This window comes from Ovis canadensis, chromosome 23 (genome assembly GCF_042477335.2).
Source record: "Ovis canadensis isolate MfBH-ARS-UI-01 breed Bighorn chromosome 23, ARS-UI_OviCan_v2, whole genome shotgun sequence".
NCBI lineage: Eukaryota > Metazoa > Chordata > Mammalia > Artiodactyla > Bovidae > Ovis > Ovis canadensis.
The window spans coordinates 67,657,162-67,665,324 of record NC_091267.1 but is presented as its reverse complement, the minus strand read 5'-3'; the positions used below and the strand labels follow the sequence as shown (position 1 = coordinate 67,665,324).

At 40.0% G+C, this 8,163-nt stretch overlaps 1 protein-coding gene across 2 annotated transcripts in view; it reads right to left on the bottom strand.

The window, feature by feature from the left end:
- The window catches only part of RAB27B (RAB27B, member RAS oncogene family), a 210,661-nt gene that overhangs the window by 186,128 nt on the left and 16,370 nt on the right, over positions 1-8,163 (bottom strand). Inside the window, exon 2 of one of the 2 annotated variants that reach the window (XM_069569231.1) lies at positions 3,249-3,458. The exons of the other annotated variant lie outside the window; for it this stretch is intronic. The gene's annotated coding sequence lies outside the window, so the exon portion shown is untranslated. The remainder of the gene's footprint in view (positions 1-3,248; positions 3,459-8,163) is intronic. 2 annotated transcript variants of the gene reach the window in all.

Sequence of the window (8,163 nt, the reverse complement as noted above, 5' to 3'; positions counted from 1 at the left end):
ATGACCTGTTTTGGCAGATCTTCCCCGATCTTTCTCAGGCCTCTGACATGTTGACCCTCTTTGTCCTTGGATCTGAGGCCCTCCAGTTTCCTGCTTTATCTCTGCTCACTCTGTCTGCCCCTTCTTCCTCCTAACAATTCTTTTTCCTCCAGGATCCTCCTGGAAATATCTCAAGAACAAACCTTGGCTCTTGCGTAAGCTCTTTTTTCTCTTAGCATTTACATCTGACCTCTTTTCTCACATACAGCTTTATAATATCCTGCTACAGCTGCCTACCTACCTTCATGTGGGCATTTTTTTTTTTTTTTTTTAAATTTTAAGCCAACGCAGGAGACACGAGACACAGGTTTGAACCCTGGGTTGGGAAAATCCCCTGGAGCAGGAAATGGCAACCCACTCCAGTATTCTTGCCTGGAAAATTCCAGGGACAGAGGAGCCTGGCAGGCTACAGTCCACGGGATTGCAGAGTCAGACACGACTGAGCGCCTGAGCACTCTCACTCCAGGCCTATCCTGGGGCGCCAGAATGGTCTCCTTGTCGGTCTACTTGTTATAGTTACATCTTCCTTGACTCATATTCCTGCTTGATTGCTTCCTTTTCTAAAGTTCTAATGACATTAATTTCCTGCTCATAAATTTTCAATGAATTTATGCTGCTTACGGAATAAAGATAAAATTCCTTTCACTGGTATTTAATACTCTTCAAATTGTCCCTAACTTGCCTTTCAGACCTTCATTTCCTTTATCAGTCTTGTTTGCCAAGCTTTAAAAAATCCAACTATTCTCTATTCTCCAATCATGGATTTTTAAATCCTTAGATATTTTTGGTGAGTTACATATGCATAATATGTCTTTTTACCATTTACCCTAATGCTCTCTTCCTAACTCATTAGATCACACCCATTCTTCAAGGCCTAGGTTTAATGTAGTTTCTTTTACAAAGTTTTGCCTTTTCCCATCAGTCAGAAAGTACATCTCCTCCTATGAACTCACCACAGTAGCTGTATTTTTTATCCGTACCTGTCATATAATGCCTAGTACCTACATAATGATGTCTCCAAATATTTTGCTATTTGTTTTACACTAAATTACTGCATGCTTTGTACGTTCTTTTTCTTTGAATTTTCATTCCACTGTGGCTTCCATAAAATAGAGATATAATTAAATGAATGAACTGATTATAAACCCAATAGAGGACAGACTTGAAGTAACTCAATACCTTTCAATTTATCTAACATTGGAATAAAACCCAGAACATTATAATTTCAAGCCTTCTGATAGCATTGTATAACCTATCATACCAATGGTACTATGTTTACTCACACACAAAAAACAGTACTTATTAGGCATGATATATCGATATATGTATCCCATAAAGGTAAAATATTAATACATGAAGCCAACCAGGCATGAATCAGTTTCTTTCTGATTAAACTACATGAGTAAGGGCAGCTATTGCTGATTTATGGCACTGAGTAGGTGGTGTGTGGTATGATAACCTCTCAACTTGCGAGGCAGAAGCAGCAGCGCTTAAGCTTGAGGACCCTTCCCAGATTGAGTGCAGTAAGGACTTCTCACTCTATCCTGGATCATTTCATTACACATAAACTAGATGGTGGGTTGCATTTTCTTATCTCTCTATAGGGTTAAAGATTTGTTTACTCACAAAATTCCAGATGACAGAGGGACAAGAGCACTATATTATACATAATTAATATTACTTATAGAATGTAAATATATCAGATGATACAGAAGCTTTTATTACTGCAGGTTAAAAAAAAAATCCCCAGCATGGTATATTAGGTGTTTTTTTTTTTTTCTGAACATTATAGCAAAAAGATTCTTTAGTAAGATGCAGAAAATAAAAGATTTATGTTACAAGACGGTTTTTGTCTAGGGGCCTTCCTTGTCCAGTTCTATAACCTTGGGTAAGTTACTTCATGTCTCTGGACTTGTGTTTCCTTACCAGTAAAGTAGAGGGGCTCAACGCGTTGATATCCAACATACTTCACACATCTTAACAAGTGGACTCAGGTCATCAGAGAATGAGAAGGCCGTTTCACACAGACACACTGCAGTTGCCACGGAAAAGCCCGTGTTGGATTGTGTGATTGCCACTAAAAACCTCTGTTAGAAGATCTCCCTGGACACCTCTCCTGATCCAAAACTGAGCTCACATTATTCAAGGGCTTAAACAGATCCTGTGTGCTGGCAAGGACCTAGATCAACATCTTGGGAATTAAATCTTCTTAGAAGCCGCTGAGCTGTAAAGGAATTCTTTAACATGAAAAATATACTGTTTTCTCTTTAGAAATGGCTATGAGTTCTGGTCTTCAACAGTGAAGTAGATACAAGGTTCTGGTCAAGGGCAAAAATTAATGGATGAAGCCCTCCTTGTTTCAATGACTATCAGCAAAAGTTATATATTTTCCTTGAGTTTTTACTTAATCTTTCCATTTTCATTTATGTTTACAACAGTGCAACTTCAGAACTTTTCTGAGAATCATGATTAAATCATCTTCTCTTTAGTAGTTATCAGACCAGGACAGAACTTTTTATAAACATCTGTTCTCCCCGGATTGCTTTTTATTTTCCTTATATTTCCAAAAATCCTGGCTGTGCTACCAGGGCCAGCTTTTTACCATAATTCCTTCCTCAAAAGTTTAAGTGAGTAAATTATAATAATGGTATATGCATGTGTTGAGTGCTGAGTCGTGTCCGACTCTTTGCAATTCCATGGACTGTAGCCCACTAGGCACCTCTGTCCATGGGATTATCCCAGCAAGAAAACCGGAGTCAGTTGCCATTTTTCCTCCAGGGGATCTGCCTGATTCAAGGATCGAACCTGTGTCTCTTGCAGTTCTTGCATTGGCAGGTGGATACTTTACCAATGAGCTATCTTGGAAGCTTTAAAACTTAAAAGAATTATAAAAATAATTTAGTTCAATTTCCCCACTTTACAGTTATTACAATTAAAGACCGTGGAGATTCGATGGTTTAAGCTCACTGTATTAGCCTGTGTTTCCTAGAAATATTAATGCTCTGTGTTAGTTGATCAGTCATGTCCGACTCTTTGCAAGCCCATGGGCTATAGCCCACCAGGTTCCTCCGTCCATGGAATTCTCCAGGCAAGAACACTGAAGTGGGTTGCCATTTCCTTCTCCTAGTAATCTTCCCAACCCAGGGATCAAACCTGGATCCCTGCACTGCAGGCAGATTCTTTATCATCTGAGCCACCAGGTTACTTACAGGTTAAAAAGAGAAGGATGGAAAGCAGATGGACAATGACGTATCATCACGCGGACCACTGATTCCCAAGCTCAGAGAAACAAAGCTGGTTACTCAGCAGATACATGCGCTCAGCAGATACATGCGCTCAGCAGATACATGCGCTCAGCAGATACATGCGCTCAGCAAAGCAAGACGGCTGCAGACATCTGTACCACACCCCAGAAGAGCCTGTTAGAGAGAGGAGAAAGAGAGGGTTTATCTAAGGATCCTTCTTGCTTCTCTTTCATTACTCCTTAAAGTTTATTCCAAGGGAGTTAACTCTCCCACACTTCCAGTGGCATCTTCTGAGAAAACCAAATTCCATGCCCTGTGGCAATGTGCATCAGTTCCGTTCAGTTCAGTCGCTCAGTCATGTCCGACTCTCTGCGACCCCATGAATCGCAGCACGCCAGGCCTCCCTGTCCATCACCATCTTCCGGAGTTCACTCAGACTCAAGTCCATCGAGTCCGTGATACCACCCAGCCATCTCATCCTCTGTCATCCCCTTCTCCTCCTGCCCCCAATCCCTCCCAGCATCAGTCTTCTCCAATGAGTCAACTCTTCGCATGAGGTGGCCAAAGTACTGGAGCTTCAGCTTTAGCATCATTCCTTCCAAAGAAATCCCAAGGCTGATTTCCTTCAGAATGGACTGGTTGGATCTCCTTGCAGTCCAAGGGACTCTCAAGAGTCTTCTCCAACACCACAGTTCAAAAGCATCAATTCTTCGGCGCTCAGCCTTCTTCACAGTCCAACTCTCACATCCATACATGACCACTGGAAAAACCATAGCCTTGACTAGACGGACCTTAGTCGGCAAAGTAATGTCTCTGCTTTTGAATATACTATCTAGGTTGGTGATAACTTTTCTTCCAAGGAGTAAGCATCTTTTAATTTCATGGCTGCAGTCACCATCTGCAGTGATTTTGGAGCCCCAAAAAATAAAGGCTGACACTGTTTCCACTGTTTCCCCATCTATTTGCCATGAAGTGATGGGACCGGATGCCATGATCTTCATTTTCAGAATGTTGAGCTTTAAGCCAACTTTTTCACTCTCCTCTTCCATTACATTTTCATCAAGAGGCTTTTTAGCTCCTCTTCACTTTCTGCCAAAAGGGTGGTGTCATCTGCATATCTGAGGTGACTGATATTTCTCCTGGCAATCTTGATTCCAGCTTGTGTTTCTTCCAGTCCAGCGTTTCTCATGATGTACTCTGCATAGAAGTTAAATAAGCAGGGTGACAATATACAGCCTTGATGCACTCCTTTTCCTATTTGGGACCAGTCTGTTGTTCCATGTCCAGTTCTAACTGTTACTTCCTGACCTGCACACAGATTTCTCAAGAGGCAGGTCAGGTGGTCTGGTATTCCCATCTCTTTCAGAATTTTCCACAGTTTCTTGTGATCCACACAGTCAAAGGTTTTGGCATAGTCAATAAAGCAGAATGGAAGTGTTCTTTGGAGCAGAAGCCTGGGTGAGAGATTGGTAAGTCTCAGGGAGAAGAAACATGAGAACCCAAATGGAGCTGACTGATGTTCTGTCAAGCAGAATAAGTAACTGAGTGTTTTGGAGGCAATCTCAAGAGAAACCTGAGGATGGGGCCAATATTGTCACAGCTCACTAGCAGCAAATCAAGACTAAAAATCGAATATCGTTACACTAAATTTAACACTCAGATAGCAGCTCAATTTCTCAACCTGTCCTTCAAGATTCTCCATTATCAAATTTGCCTTATTTATCCAGCTTATTGCCAACTAAATTCCCTTTTGAGAACTAACATCATCTGCTTCTAAACAGCTCAACTGTTGGGACTGAGAACTCTTGGGTCAACGTGACTCGATTCTTTATTCTGAGAAATCCTTGCCCAGATAACAACATAAAGCAAGAAAATTAAAAGTCAATGTTCACTTCAGAAAATTCTTGCCAACTGATTTGTCCAGGAAAATAGTTGGTTCATCTGGACAAACAGTTTTCTTTCAAACAACAGTTTGCTTCTCAACACTATCTCCAAGATCCTTCCTTGTCACGTCCACCAACCTTCAACTATTATTTCATGGAATTTGTCCCATTTCAAAGTCATCATCCTTGAAGATCCTGCTTTAACCTCCTGAGCCTACGTCTCTGCCTTTTGAAATAAGTATTTGATTGACATGGTGACTTCCCACCCTCTACACACACAAAATCCCTTCACTTACTTAATGCAGTTTAGGTACAAATGACAAAGTAATTCATACAAATAAGGTAATAATTACCTAAATCCCCTAAATAAAGTCAGAAAAGAGTGCATCTACAAAGAAGAGGATCAATTATCTATTCAGTTCTAAAAATTAAAAATTGCAGTCTAAAAGAAAAAATTTTAAAAAACACACCTGTTTAGAATTATATATCACCCAATTTTATTGTACATATCTTATTCCATAAATTTTATTTTATATGTAAGATCACATTTTATTATATAAATTCACATATTTTTACACCACATTCCCCTTTGCTTGTAAAATAGCATGAAATTTTCCCTTAAAAGTGAATTGAATTGAATACCAGCCAATTCAGTAAAAGCTTTGGACTTGGAACTATCCTATTTTCAGGTTAATTTAGCACAGAACCCAAGTCTTGGCATGTTTTGTCCATCTCGTTATCAAAAATTAAAAAAGATTGATTCCATAAATAAGTGACAAGAATGTAGGAAAAGTCATTCATTGTCATACTTAATTGGTGGCATTTTATATTGCTAATCTTTTTAAAGAGCAACTTGGTATTACCGATCAAGGAATAGTACATAAAATATAACTCAACTTACATTTTCAAACTATTCTTTGTAATTTTATGTATATAAATATCATGGGTAGGGGTAGAAGGATGTGCAACCATTTATGTGATTGTTTCTGGAGAAAGATTAAAATTTAGGGAGGAGAGGTGAAGGGGAAATGACATGCTTCATTTTACTTCTCTATTTTGTAAATCTTTTGCTGGAATTTAGTATGAACAAAACTAGTGGAGGTGATGTCATTCCAGTTGAGCTATTTCAAATCCTGAAAGATGATGCTGTGAAAGTGCTGCACTCAATATGCCAGCAAATTTGGAAAATGCAGCAGTGGCCACAGGACTGGAAAATGTCAGTTTTCATTCCAATCCCAAAGAAAGGCAATGCCAAAGAATGCTCAAACCACCACACAATTGCACTCATCTCACACGCTAGTAAAGTAATGCTCAAAATTCTCCAAGCCAGGCTTCAGCAATATGTGAACCATGAACTTCCAGATGTTCAAGCTGGTTTTAGAAAAGGCAGAGGAACCAGAGATCAAATTGCCAACATCTGCTGGGTCATGGAAAAAGCAAGAGAGTTCCAGAAAAACATCTATTTCTGCTTTCTTGACTATGCCAAAGCCTTTGACTGTGTGGATCACAAGAAACTGTGGAAAATTCTGAAAGAGATGGGAATACCAGACCACCTGACCTGCCTCTTGAGAAACCTATATGCAGGTCAGGAAGTAACAGTTAGAACTGGACATGGAACAACAGACTGGTCCCAAATAGGAAAAGGAGTACGTCAAGGCTGTATATTGTCACCCTGCTTATTTAACTTCTATGCAGAGTACATCATAAGAAATACTGGGCTGGAAGAAGCACAAACTGGAATCAGGATTGCTGGGAGAAATATCAGTCACCTCAGATATGCAGATGACACCACCCTTATGGCAGAAAGTGAAGAGGAACTCAAAAGCCTCTTGATAAAAGTGAAAGAGGAGAGTGAAAAAGTTGGCTTAAAGCTCAACATTCAGAAAACAAAAATCATGGCATCTGGTCCCATCACTTCATGGGAAATAGATGGGGAAACAGTGTCAGACTTTATTTTGGGGGGCTCCAAAATCACTGCAGATGGTGAGTGCAGCCATGAAATTAAAAGACGCTTACTCCTTGGAACAAAAGTTATGACCAACCTAGATAGCATATTCAAAAGCAGAGACATTACTTTGCCAACAAAGGTCCGTCTAGTCAAGGCTATGGTTTTTCCTGTGGTCATGTATGGATGTGAGAGTTGGACTGTGAAGAAGGCTGAGTGCCGAAGAATTGATGCTTTTGAACTGTGGTGTTGGAGAAGACTCTTGAGAGTCCCTTGGACTGCAAGGAGATCCAACCAGTCCATTCTGAAGGAGATCAACCCTGGGATTTCTTTGGAAGGAATGATGCTAAAGCTGAAACTTCAGTACTTTGGCCACCTCCTGTGAAGAGTTGACTCATTGGAAAAGACTCTGATTCTGGGAGGGATTGGGGGCAGGAGGAGAAGGAGATGACAGAGGATGAGATGGCTGGATGGCATCGCTGACTGGATGGACATGACTCTGAGTGAATTCCCGGAGATGGTGATGGACAGGGAGGCCTGGCGTGCTGCGATTCATGGGGTTGCAAAGAGTTGGACACGACTGAGCGACTGAACTAGAACTGGAACTAGTCACATCTAACTTGTCTAAGATATTTTAAACTTTCCACTGAACACAGTGTGTGTTTTACCCACATGTGCACACACACGTAAGGACATGGAATGAAGTGCACTTAGTGTATACAGCTTGATGAATTTCCACAAGATGGGCAAGTAATAGCACTCAGATCACAAAACAGAATGATCCCCACAGCTCAGATTTTCTGGTTTCCTTCAAAACAGATATACCCTCTCCTCTCAGAAGGTAATCATTATCCTGACATCTGACAAAGAATATTATTTTTATTTATTTTGCTATTTTATATAAAATGAGCTGTATGCTTGGTAATTTTTTAATATCTGGCTTTTTGCTCAATATTATGATTTTGAGTCATCCTTATAGTAGTTTCAGATTTTTAATTCTCAACACTGTCCACTGAGTGAATATTCCAGAATATATTTATCCAATTTACAG